The sequence below is a fragment of the Spodoptera frugiperda genome, chromosome 7 (assembly GCF_023101765.2).
Source record: "Spodoptera frugiperda isolate SF20-4 chromosome 7, AGI-APGP_CSIRO_Sfru_2.0, whole genome shotgun sequence".
Classification (NCBI taxonomy): Eukaryota; Metazoa; Arthropoda; class Insecta; order Lepidoptera; family Noctuidae; genus Spodoptera; species Spodoptera frugiperda.
The window spans coordinates 292,861-312,352 of record NC_064218.1 but is presented as its reverse complement, the minus strand read 5'-3'; positions in this window follow the sequence as shown (position 1 = coordinate 312,352).

Here is a 19,492-nt window from a genome sequence, read left to right as displayed (position 1 = left end):
AATCTGTCTGGGCTATGGCTCTGCAGGCACCTGTGATGTGTTGGATAGTCTCTGAGGCACTGTGACATCGTCTACAACTGTCGTTATAGTTGGGTCTACGGATGATGAATATTTTTGATAGTTTGCTGTGTCAATAACCTGGTCCTGTATGGCAATCATAAATCCCTCCGTTTCAGGGAAGAGTTCGCCTCGCCGCAGCCACGCGTTCGATGCTTTCATATCGACATGAGGTTGCTGCAGGTCGAGGCGATGTCTTCCATGGAGGGATTTACGTTCCCAAGCTGCGATTTTGTCAGATTTGGTGGTTATACGCTCATTACGTTGTGGGTCAGAAGATTGCAAATTTAGTGGGGTGAAATTTTTATCAAGGCATGAAATGAGTTTGTGAAGCGGGGATTGTTGGGCTTTATGGAAGAAAAACTTTCTCAAGTTGGCAATCTGCTGGTTATGTAGGTTTTCAATGTCTATAAGACCCCGTCCTCCATCTTCTCTCGGTAGCGTGAGTCTTTGCACACAGGATCGTGGGTGGTGCTTTCTGTTTGTGGTCAAAGATGTATTAATGGACCGTTGTAATTTGATTAGATCGGTTTTTGACCAGCTTACTATTCCAAAAGAGTATGTGAGTATTGGGATGGCAAATGAGTTTATGGCTTTAAATAAATTACGGGATGTTAATTGGGATCTTATTAGCATATTAAGTCTGTGTTTATATTTAGTGGTTATCTTATTTTTAGTGAGCTTTTTGTCTATTTGGTGTGTTTGTTCAAATCCTAAATATTTATAGTTACAATTTTGTGTCATTGATTCTATTATTTCACCAGATTCCAGAGTGTACGGATTGTTTTCGATGTGTTGTCCTTTTAGTAGAGTAAATGTCTTGCATTTATCAATGCCAAACGTCATTTTTATGTCATCTGAAAAGGTTTGGGTGAGGTCTGCAAGTGAAGAAAGTCCTGATATATTATTACTGTAGAGTTTTATGTCATCACCGCCGTGCCCTCAGGGAAGTGATCGGCGACGGCGACCTCTCGCGTCCGGCTTTGGTTCAGGCCATGGTGCGGAGCGAGGGGGACTGGGATGCCGTCTCCTCCTTCTGCGAAGCAGTCATGCTAGTTAAGGAGGAGGCGGGACGCGTGAGGGAACGAACTTCCTCACGCCCCAGCCGACGCGAAAGACACTCCGGGCGTCGGGGATCGCATGACGATCTCCGGCCACCGTAAGTGCGGGTCTGCGGACGGCGAGCAAGGGTAGCTCGGCGCCCGACCAGAACCAGACCCGTGCGTGCGGCGCGTTGCGTTCCGCGCGCGCCTCAAAGAGCCATCAGACCACCACAGATGGGGCCCAGTAGGGCTGATGCTTAATCCGGAGCTGCGGACAACCTAGCGGGTTTACCGGGGCTCCGGCTCGACAAGCAGGAGTAGGAACGGGGTGGTTTTTAGTCAGTAAGAGTCTGACACTCCCTCTCGCTTTGCCCTGGCGAGAGAAGTCATTGGATGATTTTCCCCCTGAAAAAAAAAAAAAAAAAAAAAAAAGAGTTTTATGTCATCCATGAACATCAAGTGCGTTAAATTAAAGTTTTGTCCGGTGGTGGTATCTTTAAGGGTGAGACCGTAGTCAGAAGAGTTTAGGAGATTGGAAAGAGGGTTCAAAGCGAGGCAGAACCAAAGGGGACTCAGAGCATCGCCTTGGAAAATCCCCCGTCTAATGGGTATGTGATCCGTTTGCACTACTTTACCTAATTTTATTTTAGTGGACCAATGTTTCATGGTTTCGGTTAAAAAAAGTATTAAATCTGGGTGTATTTTATAATGGTCTAATATATATAGTAACCAGCTATGGGGGACTGAGTCAAAGGCCTTCTGGTAGTCAATATACATTGTGAAAATGTCATTTTTTTGTTTAACATTATGTTTTAGGGCTATGAGGTCTATCGTCAACTGTTCTTTGCACCCCTGACTGTATTTACGGCATCCTTTCTGCTCTTCGGCTAGAATGTTGTTTTGTGATATGTGTTTGTAAATTATTTCTGAAATGCATCCCGTGGTTAATTTATAGAAAGTTTGTAGGCAAGTTATGGGTCTGTATTTGGCTGGGTTCATGTGGTCAGAGTCTTTGGGAATCATATATGTTAGGCCTTGTGTAATAAAGTCTGGGATGTTGTAGGGGTTTTTTATGAAGTCGTTAATATGCTTATAGATAGAGGGGTGTAGGGAAGTGAGTTTCTTGTAGTAGTAGTTATGTATGTGATCTGTGCCCGGAGACTTCCAATTGTGTGCTTTTTGGATGACATTAACAAACACCTCAAGTGGAATAGCATCAAATGACATTTGTGGTAACTGCTCTAATTTCTCTTTATCGTCTTGTATCCATCTGGCAGTTTGATTATGACTAGATGTCTTTGACCAAATATTCGACCAGTAACTGTGTAGTTGTTCAGAGTTAGGATGTGGTAAATCTGTTGCTTGTTGTCTGTTTTGTGTATGTGTAGTGTCGGTAGTTAATGTCCTATAAAAGTGCCTTTCGTTGTTTGTGAACTGAGTGTTTTGGTCTTTTCGTTTAGTGCAGTAAAAGTACCTACGTCGCCTACTTGTTATAGCTGTAAGTTTCTGCTTTAGGCTGTCCATGAACTGCTCATTCGTTGTGTTTGGTTCTTCATAGCTGGAATGTGTTCTATATTTATGTTTAATTTTTTCGATGTGTGTAATTAGTCTTAAATGTCTGTTGCCGTTGATATATTGAGTCATTCTACCTATTTCTTTACGGATTATAAGTATTTTTTGGTCTAGTCGTCTCAACCATTTTGGTCTCTTATCTCTTATGTTGTCAGTATATTGCGTAGAAGATGATGTTTGGTTGTGTTGTGCAGTAGATGATGTTTGGTTGTGTTGTGTAGTAGATGATGTTTGGTTGTGTTGTGTTAGAGGTGATGTTTCGCTGCGTTGTGTTTGTGTAGCCGATGATGTTTGGTTGTTACGTTCTTTGAATTTAGTGCCATTACATAGGGCGGCAGTGTGAGCCGCACAGTATACGAGTGTGTGAGTTTTAAGAAAGTCGTCTTCTGTAGAGTAATATTTTGGTAAAACTGTGCTGTTTAAATAAGAGATTATGTGCGCGAATCTTTTTGACGTTTTTTGTTTGGGTATAAATGGTCTATGGGTAGGATCTGTAGATAAGTATTTTTGGTAAATTTCTTCGAAGGTCTTTTCTATTTTTGTATCTAGTGTTTCATCGACTAGCATAGTAGTAGTTTCATCCTGCAACGTTGTTGTATCTATATTTGTATTATCTGCTGTGCTACTTTGGATGCCAATTTGATCATATTCACTAATAAGGTTTGAGGTGTTTACATTTGTACTGTTTGCTGATATGTTGTCATGTTGAGTATTTTGTGTTATCTGTACGGTATGCTAAGACTAAGACTATTTCTGACTTCTCTTTTTATTTCCTCTAATCTGTCGTCTGATATAAGTCTATTATTAATGATTACTCTGCGCTGGTCAGCAATACGCTGTTCGGAAACATGCGCTATGACAGGGAATTGCTGCGTTATGGTAGTATGTAGTTGTTTTCTGTAAGCGGTTCTGTTAGTTTCAATATGGGTTATTTTGTAGTATTCCTTAATAATAGCTTCATTAATATCCTCTGTCCATTTTAAACGTGTGTTTTAATTTGTTGGTTGTTGTGAGTCGGTTGTTGTAGAATGTGTGTAAATTATTGTGTTGTGATCGATGTTACTATTTTGGAGTTCAATCTGTACTTCGTTTTTTATTAGTTCTAATGTAGCTTCAGGAAGCAATTTGTTTCGAAGAATGGCGCGTTTCTGATCACCGAGTCGCTGTTTGGGTACTTTCATTTCTGGGAATCTGTCAATGAATTTAGCGTGAAGGGGGTCTAAATAACCGCGGATTTTTGTATCTAGATTTGTGACAAAAAGGTAGGTGCGCCAGATGAACTCGTTCATCTCTCTCGTCCATCTCAATCGCGCGCGAACTTGACCAGTGGTGGGTGCAGGATTATTGGCTACTGCCTCCTGCACAACATCCATGGCTGCAGAATTGATAGAATTAGGTGAAGGGGTAGATGAGGGGTCAGTGTCATGGTTTAGAAAGGAGAGGGGAGAGGAAGGTAATGAGGGGAATAATGAGAAAGAGGATGATGGTCTGCTGTCGCATTGTTCGGGTGACCCGGTAGGAGCCCGCGGACTCAACTCACTACCACCGATGGTTCGTATGCTGGAACGCCCAGCATCGGCTCCAGGCGTGCCCCGGCGATCGCCCCCGGGAAGCGGCCCTATACGTTTTATTATTATTTGTGCACCTCTGTCTACCTCATCGGGAATTAACCGGTGTAATGGTACGTTATATATAGTGGCAGTATCCTGGCGTAAGTTTTAATGAAAGCTGCGTGTAGACCAGGCCGGGAGTTTAATCAGTGACGTCGTGTCCGCGCGGTGGGACAGCATGCTCTATTAACCGCTGAGGCGTTGCGACATCGCGCCATCATTACGTGATTTAAGGGGCTCGGCAGCGGTACTAGCCTGTTGTACACATAGCGAGAATATTGGTTAAATTGGTTGAACGTATTGTTGTTATTATTTTAAGGTTTTCGTTTAATGTTGAGGCTGGTAATTGTCTAAGTATTGGAATCTAAAATACTAAGGTTATCTAGTGGTCGAATTTGAACATTTTTGTGGCGTAATATTACTTTTTACTCATTTTTGTTTGACATATTGAAGATATGAATGTAAAATAATAAATAAATGAATATTACGAAGAAATCATTATGCGGGGAGTTAAGTTTCGTTTACTCATACGATTAATTTCTCATTCATATTATTTGTAAACAATTTGCTTTCTACTATTCTATTATTTCTATCACTTTCTGTTTTTCTTGTTTGTATACAGACGTTCCATGACATTAATTTTCCTGCTTCAGAAAAATGTTAGGTTTTTGCATAGATAATATATTTTGAACGACATTTACTAGCGGGTGTACTACTCAATCCATTCATAGAACAATCATTACGGGGAATTGCCCATTACTGTTTGCCCAGCCCGACATGCCTACTCTGGCCGGTCTGCCCAGTCTGCCCAAAACAATCATTTACCTACGACATTGACAGTCGATGGCGGTCGCAGTCTCTGGAAGAATTTCATTGTTAACTTGAAGTAATAACGAGTTATGTCTTCGATTCGATACAAGTTTCATTGTTTAGCATTCACATAGTTTCTACAATTACTGTAATTTGTTTGGATAGAACAATTGAATTTATGAATGTGTGTGGTTATGTGTGCTAGTTCGTGTGTAGTTTATGATTATATTTGAATTTTTGTTAAAGTGAGAGTTTGGACAGTTCCTGACACACACATAGTGTTCTGAAACCATGGTAATGTAATACGAATGAAGAGTTATCAGTGCTGTACGACGAAGTAAAAGAAAAATTAGAAACTTCTAGTTTATTAACTAATATTATATGTTTTTGAGAGACAGTAATCTGCATTAGACCAATGAAGTATACATATACATACATAAATATCGTCACGCCTTTAATCCCCGAAGGGGTAGGCAGAGGTGCAAAATATACACCCACTTTTCACAATTTATGTTGTAAGTCCCATGTAATAGGCGGTGAGCCTATTGCCATATACCGGGCACATTTCCAGCACCAATGAAGCATTCAAACATTTTAATACTTAAGACAACAAATATTCTCCAGTAATTAACCCAAACAATTCAAGACGCACCACACTTCAACATCAACAACTCTAGTAGTACACTCCCTGCAATTAAAGTACTAAACTAAAGTACTGAGCCGCAGCAGCCAGCCAACCAGCCCCAAGTCATACTCTAGAGAAATCATCTCATTGAAATCCCGGGAGTTAGCACAATAATGTGTGCAGTCGTATGGGAATAGTTAGTACACTGTATTGCAGTGTTCCGAGTCACCACTTATGTTGCCCTAGTACACTGGCGGACAGATGTAAAGGCACACTCCGTTTTTATGGGCTAAGTTTAAAGTGCGGCATTGAAAACTTACAAGTTGTGCCGTAAGGAAGGTTGCTGTTATTTGTATTGTTTTTAGTAATTTCTTCGTTGTTTAGCTTGTATTATTTTGTGGTGAATGTCTTATGTCTACCGTTTCTGTTTGCGAACTTATAAAAGTATAACAGTTAAATGCACTAGTATTTTCTAACATAGTATTTTCAAAAACATGTAAATTCTTTTCGAACTCAAGTAATTAGGCACCTACCTTCACTGACGAACAGACTGACAGACTATTATTTATTTCTTTATTTGTTGACGTTTCAACAGTACATAAGTATTTAAAGTTTAATTGGAATAATTTATTTGACTTTGGCTTTATGTCATCTGTCTTTCGACTAGTAGAATAACAATTAATAGAAAATCAATATGATCAATATGCAATATGAAATAGATACACTGGGCTGAAAATCACACTTGCTTGCAAAATATGTTCCAGCCTTAATCATCCGTTCAAATGTATTTTGATAAAACTACAAACGATTTAAAATACAGAATCACAAAAACAGAACAATTAAAAAATCTCAAGCCGCTCCGGTTTCTCGTCCGGCAGTGTAGACGGAAACTAGCCTAGAAGTTGTGTAACTATTCCGCCGAACATCGGATGCTCGTACGATCCGATCCGGCGTCTATTGTACGCAATTGTACTTGTTACTATTACAACTAAACTTGCTATTTCTATTACCATAATACCACGTATTGTTGCGACTTGCTATCATCGAGAATTATCATAAATATTACTTTGGTAAAGGCAGTAGCTCTTACAAACGATATCGATGTTTCAACTAGGTAATAAGATCTAAAATCCATCGTATTGAATGAACTGTCTTTGGTGAAAGTTGAGAGGAATGGTATTAAAGTTTGTCATTGGAAATACTACTCTAGTAATCATATGCATACGCTCACAAAAATCCCCTTTCTTTTCCATAGTAATTTGGTATTCCATACATCTCCTACCATACAATCACAGTTCACCCTCTTACATTGGAACATCGTCGTATTTCTGTAATAAGTCTCTGTTTATTACCTCCACACACTCAAAATCTTAAATTATCCCCGAAATTCAAGTATGTAACTTGAGATTTTGAATCGAAAATGCGCCCCTAATATTAGTCACTCCCTTCAAAATTACGTAAATCTTGTATAATCCGGGTGCACATCAAGTTATACTAGACCATTTTATCTTGGTATCTCTTTGTACTAACTTTTCATATATTGAGCGGTCTGTTTATCCTGGTTGTATAGTTGGAGGTGTAGCGGTGTACACAAACTGCTTCCAATCAGAGCACACTGTATGGTAGTATGTCTATAAATCGTAATTTTAATGTGTCCCAATGAATAGCTTCTTTCATCTAACGAGGTCGAGTACACTGCTAATCGCTTGCGTCGTGATGCAGAGCGGAGTCAGAAGGTCCAATGTTTGTTTATCGGATGGACTTGTACCGTACTTGAACACTTGAATGGGAGGTAATTCTTAGCGGTATTCTTTTATTTATTTACTCTTCATGCACATGAATGTGTACAAGGTGGGCTTAATGCCGTAGGCATTTTCTACCAGCCAAACCTTTAGGCGGTGCAATGAAAAACCAGTGGTAGGTGCATGGAGCAAGTAAGTACGGAAAAGCTCAGATGGAAAAATAGAATATACTTACTTATACAAATATATACCAATATATATTTAAATAATATGTTCAGGTAATTTTTATCAATGTTGTATTTACCATTTTTTATTATATGAAGCCTTATTTAAGGTAGGTGATAGTTAAATATTAGATATTTTGTGATAAATCGTAAAAATCCATCAAAAACCAATCAATTGGTTGGTAACTAGGGTCTCCGAGCTGGAAAAACTATATGTTTTGTTAATTATTTTGTTATCGGCTTACTCACGTAATTGTTTGATCAGAAACTATTGTAAAGAGGAATATGAGCTTCTAGCATGGCTTGAAACTAGTCGAGTTCCTCGTCAATTATATATGTTTTGTGTTTCTGAAATTGTGACTACGCAATAGCCTTTGCTACATATGTTTTATAACTAGCTGTAACTTGATATTTTACCAACACTACCTGAAAAACGTGGCCTATAACATATTTTTAATTTAATAAAGTAGCATTACTGAATAATTTGTCATAGTAATTTATTTTTTGTTCATAAATTATACAATATTAACTTGACCTTCTGTGCATCCTTATTAATATTCAGATATCTCGTAGCTGATCTAAATGTGCGTACGTGTGAGCCAACCTCGGGAACTGATCGACCGATATAGATTAAATTTAATGTTTGCCAACTCAATTCTGTGGCTAATGCTGGTGATTATTTGTGCCTACTAAAAAATTGTTCGTGTTTTCATTTTGTGGCGAGATTTGGTTTAAGATTACGAGTAACTGTTTATGTTGTAATGTTATTACGGAAGATATTGAGAGACGTCGCGGTATTTTATGTGTTTTGATACGGGATAATATTGAAAATGTGTCTTTTGTTACTACATTAGTGATTCGTTAGTTAGTTAGTTAAACCAGTATTCAATAAGTTTCATGTGGTTTTTGGTATCTTTATTCGGCGAAAAGTTGCTGCACTTATAATCTAGTCTAGGTTATATAAATTATTGCTTAATGGCATATATAGTTCTAATAATTTGTATTCAATAAGAGGTTGAGTTGCATCTGGACAAGGAAACGTAGCTACTTAAGGGTTTCTGTATACTAATAACTATCGTGATACGTCACGTTAGTATTTGCAGAAAAAGCTCTAAAGCTCCACTAGTTTCGACAGTACCACAGTCACAGAGGGACTCTTCATCTAGTTAAGCTTTTTCTGCAAATATTTACGTAAATAAACCATAATTTTGAGTTAATTTACTTAAAGGTTGTTCCAAGTTACATCTATGTTACTTATTGCGTTTTACTCAAAAGTAGCTATACAAATACATAATCAGACTTTCACCTATAACAACAAAAAACTCCAAACAACAGCAGATTTTTCAAATTAACTCAAACATAAATAAAAACAAACGTTCATCCTTCACACTGATAGCATGTTACCACGGGATGCGTGCGGCGGGTACCAGGGCAGCAGGAGAGCGCAGCAGCCATATATCTTTCCACAGTATTCATAACAAGTTGTATGCGACGCACAGATGTGTACTCACGCTCATATCAAGCTATACAAAACCATTTTATCGTGACCTCTCTTTATATGATCTTACATTAATAACAAAGGTCAGTTTATACTGGTTTTTTAGCTGGACGTGCAGCCATGTGTACGTATAATTGGGTCACAGCGCACGCAGCGTGTGACGCGCAAATACTCGCGCTGTCTTTAGACGCCACGCGTAAGCTTCGGCACGTCGCATCGCAAGCCTAGCTGTGTGCTCTCGGCTTTTGTTTTGTATTCAATGCTAAATGATAAAGGCCTTGTGGATACGGAGCTTCGTAGTGGACCTTTAGACTGAGGAAGAGAAGTGAAAATTAGCATAGAACCTATATTTGACGAATCTATATCCTCCACGGTGACGGTAGCTAGAAAGCAAGGCCTTTTTTTTGAGGGGGGAAATCATCCAATTACTTCTCTAGCCTTGGGTGAGGCGACAGGGAGTGTCAGACTTTTACTGACTAAAAACCACCCCATTCCTACTCCTGTTCTTCGAGCCGGAGCTCCGGTAAGCTGCTAGGCAGTCCGCAGAAATCAAGGGCTAAAGGGAGATCTCAGTTCAAACCCTGTTTATGCATTTAGCATAAACAGGGTTAAAGATATCAACCAATATAATCCAAAAATTGTCGACATTTATTATCATACCTACCCTAACTAGTCAAATAGACCATTCCACGTTACAAGTTCAATATCCACGTAATGTGTGTATCTATAATATAGATACGACACCTACATACATAAACATACGTATTGCAGTATGTCCACACTAAGCTAACGTCTCCAGCCCGATCGCCGCTAGCCATGACAGCGATTAAGGAAATCTACATGTCTATGCTCTATAGACTCTAAAATAATTTATAGCCTCTCTATACGGCCAGTGTTTGTCTATGGCCGGCCATCATTAAACCCGATTGAGTAATTTTAGAGCTCAATAAAATTCAAGAACAAAATAGCAAACTGTGGGATAAGAGGTCAAGCTCTCTGTGTCGTGTTTTGTTCGTTGAAATAACTATACTCGTATAAAAGTGATGAATGGGTTTCAATAGCTTTTCATTTCTTTATGTTGAAGTTGAAAAGTATCGTGAAAGAAAATCTGGGGGCACGGTAGTGCCCCCGTCAAGACGAGCCAAGCGAAGCGCAAGCGCAAGGGCACTACCTACCTTTTCTCGAAGCGCTTCGTCGTATTTTTGAACCTTCATAACTTGAGTTTGGGTTATACCAGATAAACAAAATTTTCAGGATATAATGTCAGTGGTAGACTTAATAAACCTCTAAAGTTTCAATTGCATAGCTCTTATACTTTAGATTTTATTGATATCTAAAATACCCCGATTTCGTCACTCACTCACTGATGATCAACAAAATTCTTAAGGTACTTCCTGAAGTCCTAGAAAACTGAAATTTGGTATGTAAGCTAGTATTAGTACCCAAACAACAAAAAAATCCTAAAACTTGGAACTTTTACCCCCCAACCCCTTAAACTAGGGGGTGAAAGTTTGTTCGAGACTTCCGCAACTTTTGACGCTAGAGGTCTGAATGCGGCCGCGGAGGGGTAAAAATCTGAAATAGGGAAACTTAATTCCTTATTTCCTACTTGAGATCTGAAAATTATACACAAGTACATAGAACACAAACTTTTCATCAAATCAAAACATTATCCTACCCATAAGTACTTAGATATGAATAATATTACTACACTTCACTTCGGTAAGTGTTTATTAATCAACCTATACTTTTGAACATAAGCATCGTAAGTATAGTATGCGCCAACTCCCGCCGCCTGCCCCCTCGTCCCCGCGCAGTAGCTAAAAATAATCGGCCCGTCAGCGAGCGCGGCACCCGAACGCGGGCAGACGCGCGAGGGCAGACGTCGTTGACGGTTGTCTCGTTGAATGAAAAGTTTTCGGAATATTTCGGTGATTTAAAAGTTTGCTATCGCGGAGAAAAAAACCATTTGCCTAATATTTAATTGTTAGTAGTTTAGTAGGTAAAGGTTTAGATACTAGTGTTTTAATTTTCATTGATAAAAAGTATTAGGATTACGTTTGCAATTTTCTTATAAATTTAGTAGTTTAGTAGGTGAATTTGTCGCTCATTTTATCTTTCTATCATAAGCAACCTACAAAAAGAAATGAAATCCCACAAAAACATTTCATGTTAAATGTTGCCAAGACGAGACCATATAGCTCGCACTGTCAAAAAGTAATCAGATCCCGTGTAGAGCCAAGTTTCTAACCCTATACTTTTGAACTGGCGAGTTGGCCGCACGGAAAGAGTTTAGAAGATTGAATAGATTTTTAAGCTCAAGCCCATATGACGAATAGCAAAAAGTCCGTGCGGCCGACTCGCCAGTTTAAAAGTATAGGGTTAGAAACTTGGCTCTACACGGGATCTGATTACTTTTTGACAGTGCGAGCTATATGGTCTCGTCTTGGCAACATTTAACATGAAATGTTTTTGTGGGATTAGATTGACCCGAGAAGTATGACTATGAGTACAAGCTTATTTTTTAGATGAATGTTTTTTTTTTATTAAAAATCACCGTTTGCTCACGTAAACTAGTACAGCCTGCTGTCTACGCCACGTTAACTCGTCTGCGCACGCTGCTTATGATGATGATGAAATAAGAGAAATGAGAGATAAGATCCCTCTGTGACTCGAAACTAGTAGAGCTTTTCTCCATAAATTTACGTGAGTACCTACACCGTGATTTTTAGTATGTCTCACGATAGTTATTATAAAAATATATATATTTTTTTTTGTGTTGGCTATTTATATTAAAGCACAATACTGCAAGATCTAAATTTAAGTTCCTGTAACTTTAATGCTATACTTGTAGATACGACCAAATGTATTTTGTTGGGGGAGAGAGAAGGAGTGTTGTAGTAATAGTCTGAGGGAGGAATTAAGGAATGTATTTATGTTTGTATATTAAACATGACTACATAATATGCTTTTGTAGATGACAAGAAAAACAAATACTCACACATCCCGATCAATTAGTCACATTTTCGCTACAATGCGTATTTCCTTCAATAATTAGGGGAGGCGATTGATTAACGAGCGGCAATGGATAGTAAATCAATCCATAGAGTAGTGTCGAGTGATTTACGGCGCGTCATTATATTGATAGTGTAGGTTAATGAGAGGAGACTAATGAGCAGGATGTGCGCACTTAAACAAATACTTTACGCCGTTTCTTAAACGCGGATTTAGAGCTTCAGATTTTGGTACCGAAAGTAGAAAATAGACAAGTTGTTGTCCTTATATGCTGTTTATAGAGAGAGTTATTTATTGCGTGAGTATTCAATAGTGACATTATTGACAACTAAGTTCTTTTATTAGTAACTTCTTTTTCCATTTTCACTCAGCTTTTTTTGTACAATCCTTGGGTAAATAATGACAGACACATCATATTCTAGATATTTTGTACGTAATCCTAACAATTGTGTTTAACCCTTAGAAAACGTCAAATGATATTAACATTAAATAAACCAACGTTTGACTTGTTCTACTTTTCTCCACAAAATATAACGTAATATATGAATTAAGCAAAACAAGCTCACCCAATTTCGAACTAAAACACTCAATTTATCATTAATTTAGTAATCCCTCAACACGAGCAAGTATCTCATTTTCCTCCATAAATTGAACACACTTGAAGCTCTGCCTACCCATCAATTACATACACCATGTACTTTATAATTACTCACTCGAGTTCCCCCACTGACGTGAGTAAATAAATATGTACTCAAAAATACTCATTTATGCAATAAGCCGGTAATTACGGAACTCAACAGCCCGAAAAATATATCTTATTATTACTAATACGGTTTTAATACGAATATATCGTCAATTACTTAATTACAAAGAGATCCGAGTGTGTTAACTGGGTTTCTTGTAAACTGTTTCGGGACTAAGTTGAAAAAAATTGCTTAATAATTGTTACTCTGCTAATAAAACGCTGTTACACTCAATTTTTTATTTGACTGTAGTTATGATAGTTAATAGTGGTATTAACTTTCTCAATTCTAATGTAGATTGAGTTAATAAGTAGCTAAAGTGACTTTTAAATGGGAGGTGCTGGGTTTGATTCTTAATTCGGAACAGATGGTTTAGTGAAGTTTATGTTAGTTTAATAATTGCCAATAGCAGTATGACGCCAAAGAGCTAATGTTTGCTGAATGAGTAAAAATATTAAAGTACGATGAATGAGTTTTTGTATATCCTCCAAGAAAGAACAAACTAGATTGTGTGTGAATCTTAACATTTTCTTAGCAATAAAAAACAATATAAACACCTTTTTTGTAACAAGTAATTATTACGTTTCCACCGTGTCCCATCAACCTGTCGGTTCGTAATTTCCCTAACACAATCCAAACATTTTTTGAGTAAAACATTATGATTGGCCCCGCCCAGTGACGTAACAGTGTAACCACATTGACACACAGACTGACAGACATCGCATTACCGAATTACTGATAATTGTACACTACGTCTTATCGGTGCGTGAAATATTGCACAGAGTAGTTTTGATGCAGAGACCTCATATCTAAATAGTATGATATTGACAGTAACTTCTAGATTACTTGAAATCTTGTTGATCGTTGTTATTGTAAGTGTGCGGTGCTTTGCCATTGTTTCTAATGTAGTTTTACATAGTACACAAACTGAATACATTTTTTTTTAAAGATACATAATTGATTTTTAATTAAAATGTAAAAGGCGTATTCTATACCTAATCATCATCATCATCATCATCAGCCGAGAGACGTCCACTGCTGAACAAAGGCCTCCCCCTTGGTCCTCCACGTAGAACGACAAGCCGCCACCTGCATCCACTGGCTCCCCGCCACTCTGACGATGTCGTCGGTCCACCTAGTGGGAGGTCTGCCCACGCTGCGTCTTCCGGTCCGCGGTCGCCACTCAGTCACCTTCCTGGCCCAGCGGCCATCAGTCCTCCGAGCGACGTGGCCTGCCCATTGCCACTTCAGCCTGCATATTTTGAGAGCTATGTCTGTAACTCTTGTTCTTTGGCGAATTTCCATATTTCGGATTTTGTCGCGCAAAGATACTCCGAGCATAGCTCTCTCCATCGCGCGCTGGGCGACTCTGAGCCTTTCTAAAAGGCCAGCAGTTAGGGACCATGTCTCGGTACCGTACGTCATCACTGGCAACACACACTGGTTGTACATCCTGGTCTTCAGACACTGCGGGATTTTTGACGAGAAGACTTCATGCAACTTCCCAAATGCTGCCCATCCGAGTTGGATTCTTCGGGCGACCTCTTTCTCGAAGTTGGACCTACCTAGCTGGATGATCTGACCCAGGTATGTGTAGTGGTCTACAACTTCGAGTATATCGTTCCCAACGACAACCGGTATAGGTGCAACATGGACATTTGACATGATTTTCGTCTTGTCCATGTTCATTTTAAGGCCCACCTGTTGGGAAACGGTATTGAGGTCGCTGAGCATGGTGTTCAGCTCTTCCAGCGACTCTGCCATTACGACTATGTCATCGGCGAAACGGAGATGAGTGATGTATTCGCCATTAATGTTGATGCCGCGTCCGCTCCAGTCCAAGAGCTTAAAAACGTCCTCCAGTGCGTTCGTGAATAGTTTCGGAGATATAACGTCTACCTGTCTCACGCCCTTCCGCAACTGGATTGGCCTCGTAGTCTCTTCCTGGAGTCGGATGCGCATGGTGGCGTTGTTATACAAACACTTCAAAACCTCGATGTATCTATAGTCGATGTGGCACCGCTGGAGAGACTGCAGCACCGCCCAGGTTTCGATTGAATCGAAGGCTTTCTCATAGTCCACAAACGCCAAGCATAGTGGCAAGTTATACTCCTCGGTCTTCTGTATAACCTGCCGCAGCGTATGAATGTGGTCTATGGTACTGAAACCTTTTCGGAATCCGGCTTGTTCGGGAGGCTGGAAGTCATCAAGCCTGCGTTCGAGACGGTTCGTGATGACCCTCGAAAACAGCTTATACACATGGCTCAGAAGTGAGATAGGTCTGTAGTTCTTTAGCAGACAAAAAATACCTAATACCTTTTACAAATAAGAAAGAATTTCTATTTTCTAGCTCAACTGCTTATTATGTCAATTTCATTACCACAAAAAACTACATACTTGAATACATTTTTGAAGGAATTTTCAAGATGTCCTCCGTACATTGACCTCAGAGTCTCTGAGTGTCTGTAGGCTGCCCTGTGATTGTTGTGTACTCTGTGTACTGGGTACATATAAACTGTTTCCCTGGCCACTCCCTCCCAATTACTATTACACTCGCGCCGCGTTGAAGAAACTCACATTATTTTTGGGAACGTCCTGTGTTCTAGAAGATATACTTGTGGTATAGTCTTGCTATTGAAACGATAATCCCAATTATAATTCTTAGAATACTAATTGTTTGTTAATTACATAGAACATACTAAGTCGTAGTACAGGTAAATAGGTAACTTAAAGTGTGGGAGAGCCATGCTTCGGCACGAACAGGCCGGCTCGACCGGAGTGATACCACGGCCTCACAAAAAACCAACGTGAAACAACGCTTGCGTTGTGTGAGTGAGGTTACCGGATGCCCAATTACCCCCTTTCTTATCCTATCCATCCCCCGATTCCCCTACAACCCTTAAATTCCTTTCCCCCAAAAGGCCAGCAACGCACTTGTAACGCCTCTGGTGTTTCGAGTGTCCATGGGCGGCGGCGATTGCTTACCATCAGGTAATCCGTCTGCTCGTTTAACGGCTTATACCATAAAAAATAAATTAGATATTAAACTATATTCATTTGAAATCGTTTGATAATAGTACAAAACTTCATGGATAATATTTTAAGCCGTGCTTACAATACTTTAAAGGATAGTTAAAGTTATTAGATCCAAGGTCAAGTAAAATATGACTTATTATTGGTTATTTGTATTGTGAAACAGTTATTAGTAGCTCGGTATATATTCTACTGTTGTCTAGTAATGAGAATAATAACATAATTGACTTGAAATGGATGAAGACTGTACAGTCTACAATGTCGACCTCGGAGTAAAGTTATATTCGTAAGTATATTTTTATAATAAATATCGTGAGTATATACTTAACTAGTAAGTGAGCATAGATATATTTTGTATTTTTTCGTACACTTAAATACTTGCTAAAGTATTCCCTCCAGTTGAAAGTGACATCACAGAGCTATAATAACAAAACCTATAGAAAATTTCCAATGTGAGCAACATCAATCATAATTTCTACAACAACAATTTGCTAATAAACCTTCCTTTTTATTTTATTTTATTGAACTCCCAACAAAGGATACACTTACATGCTAAAGTACAACTTACAATAATTTACATAGTCTTTTACCTACCTATAACCACCATACCACAACTAACAACTTAAAAAACAAAAATCATTAATTCATCTTACAAAACAACAAAACAAGCAAATAAACAAACAATTTTTCCTAACACCCTTTATTCAAGCTAAACCCGAGTACACAACGCACGGACAATTCATTACAACAAACCAATTTACGCTAGTTGTAAAAATAGTTAAGCGGGCACACGTACGTAACGTCGGTTTGTTCCCTCCTACCCCGCACTACAATCCACGCCGCGCTCGCAGATTTTAATCGTATTAAGCCGAGCACTGATGTAATTTAATTTATCCATCGAGAGCTAACGTGTGTACTATGCCTTATGTTATGCTTAATTTCGTTATACAGGGTACAACTGTTTTGTTATTAAAACATTGTGATTAAGCGTTTAGTTGGAGTTAAGGTCATGAGTTATTTACCTTAGTAAGTTAAGTTTTAATAGATATATTTCGGTTAGATTTCAAACTGACTGAAATTGCTACAGGTCCTATATAAATGTCACGATAACTTATCTTGGTGGCATTTTTAACTGTCTAAACCCCTGTAACAAAGTACAACATACACTATTGCCGTTATCTTGTCGACATGTCCTCTATAATTAGTTCCAAATTAACAACTTCCAAATGACCAGGCAAACACACAAACAAGCACAAAACCAATGATATCTCGATCACGATCTATTGTAGATAATTCTGTTAATACAACATGAATGCTTCACTCGGTCACAAATTCGATTCCCGAGTCAATTTAATGGGGCCTATTGAAATGTCAGCGAGCGATCATTTTGTAGATCAACGAGTATGACTGGCGGAACTGATTGCTATTATTTGATAATGACTGTGTGGGCCTAAGTGCTCTAATGTACTGTTTGTGACGAACACAGCCGTGTGGAGAGAAATATCATTCAGGCCTCCATTTGATACACTTCTCTGGGAATGGTGCTGCGAATGTGATGTGTGTATTCCAAATGGGTAGGTGCAAAATGTGCTTTTTGATTATTGACTTCATGATAGAAATGGTCTTTGGCGTTCAATAATGATTAAAGGTCGGTATTAAAAGACTTCCAGTAAGAGACGCAAACTAAGAAATCTAGCTTTTCTTACAGAGACTGATGCAGAATTCTATTCGAACCTTTAGAGAGTATTTGTGTGTGAGATTCATTTTAATAGAAGTTTTGACTTTAAAAATAAATCGATAATAGTAAGATCATTAAGTAAGTATACATTGTCTTCTAAGAATTATGTCATGTCAATTCAAAGCTCACTGCCAAACCTCATTAAAACAAAATGTCAAGGATCCAATAGCTGCTTGAATATTAGAAACAGATGCATTTCTGATCGAACCAGTCGACAGTTGTCGATACTGACCGTGACACAACGCGGGTTTTATTAGTAATCTACTACTTTATAGTACTTCGAGTTATATTGTCACTCTTAAGGTCTGATTAAAGTTTTTCTTAACTCAACGTCAAATTACACTTACGTTGTGTGAGTGAGGTTACCGGAGGCCCAATTACCCCCCTTTCCAATCCCAGATTCCCTAACCACCCTTCCCTTAAATTCCTAACTACCAAAAGGCCGGCAACGCATTTGTAACGCCTCTGGTGTTTCAGGTGTACATCGATCGGAATTGGATTCAAGATTAAGCCCCTGATCTGATTCGGTCATTTACAATAACTCTGCTTCTAACATAATCTTCTATTAAATTCCAAACTTCATATTACACGTAACTGTATTCGTTTCTACACCGGTTTACAAATACAAATATTTTCTTCAAAATAAACCTGAAAAACTACAGCATCGCATACATCGCATAGAGGCGGAGGTGTAAATTCTCTAGATATATTTTTGGTTGCAACGCGAAATATTTTTTTATTGGAGAATCCTAATTTCGATATACGCTGTGCTCCAGTGGAACGAAAATATTTTGTAACTTGTAGTTTGTTTTCAGATTTCAGATGTGTCTATGTATAGAGGTAATGTTTGTCTTTGGTAATGTAATCTTGCAAAACGTAGTACTTACCAAATGTGTAATCCACGTGTGAAACTAGAAAGGTGCCGGTAAGTATTTTCCTATAATTATGCACACATTTGTGTTTTTTATTTTCGAAATTTCCTATTATTGTTCCAATTTCCAATATTTTATTTCTATTTTTCTTAATACATATTGTTATTGTTAAATTAACTAAAAATCATAGTTCATTCACGTAAATTAATGGAGAATAGTTCTACTAGTTTAGACGCCTGCGCTGCGGTGACATAGCTGCGCGACGTCGCCACGTCTGTACACTCAGTTCAGGTTAAAGAGCCCCTCTGTGACTCTAAACTAGTAGAGTTTTTCTCCATTACACGAGTAAACCGTGACTTTTAGTTAATAGTTTTCTTAAGATCCATGCGAGACCTTCATTAAAAACAAACTAAAAATAAACCATGTAAGAACTAACCACCACAAAACAACTGCGGGACAATAATTGAGCCTCAAACTCTATTGTTTGCTCTAAACCGTCCGATTAAAATATAAAGAGCAGTTTACAAAGTAGTCCATTAGTTACATTGTAACAAGTCCACAGTGGCTATTACAGTAGAAAGTGAAGTAAGAGCCAATTTATCTGGTCGTCACATCGCAGCGAGCTCATTGCCTTAATGAGCATCATCGGGACTGCGGCGGGCCACGATACGAGCGGAAGATAGAGAAGTCAATAGTAGTGGCTTTTGTGGTTTTAATCACAGTTAAAGTTTTCGAAAAAAAATGAGCAATATTTTAGGTCGTCGGTATTTTAGCATCTATGATTTTTGAGAAACAGAATACTTACTTTAATCAAAGCTAACAAACTAGATAGAGAAGAAAAAGGTAACGCATTTTTCTTTAAAATAGAATTAGGTAAAGATTACATACTTAGCTTAACTAACTTGAACTC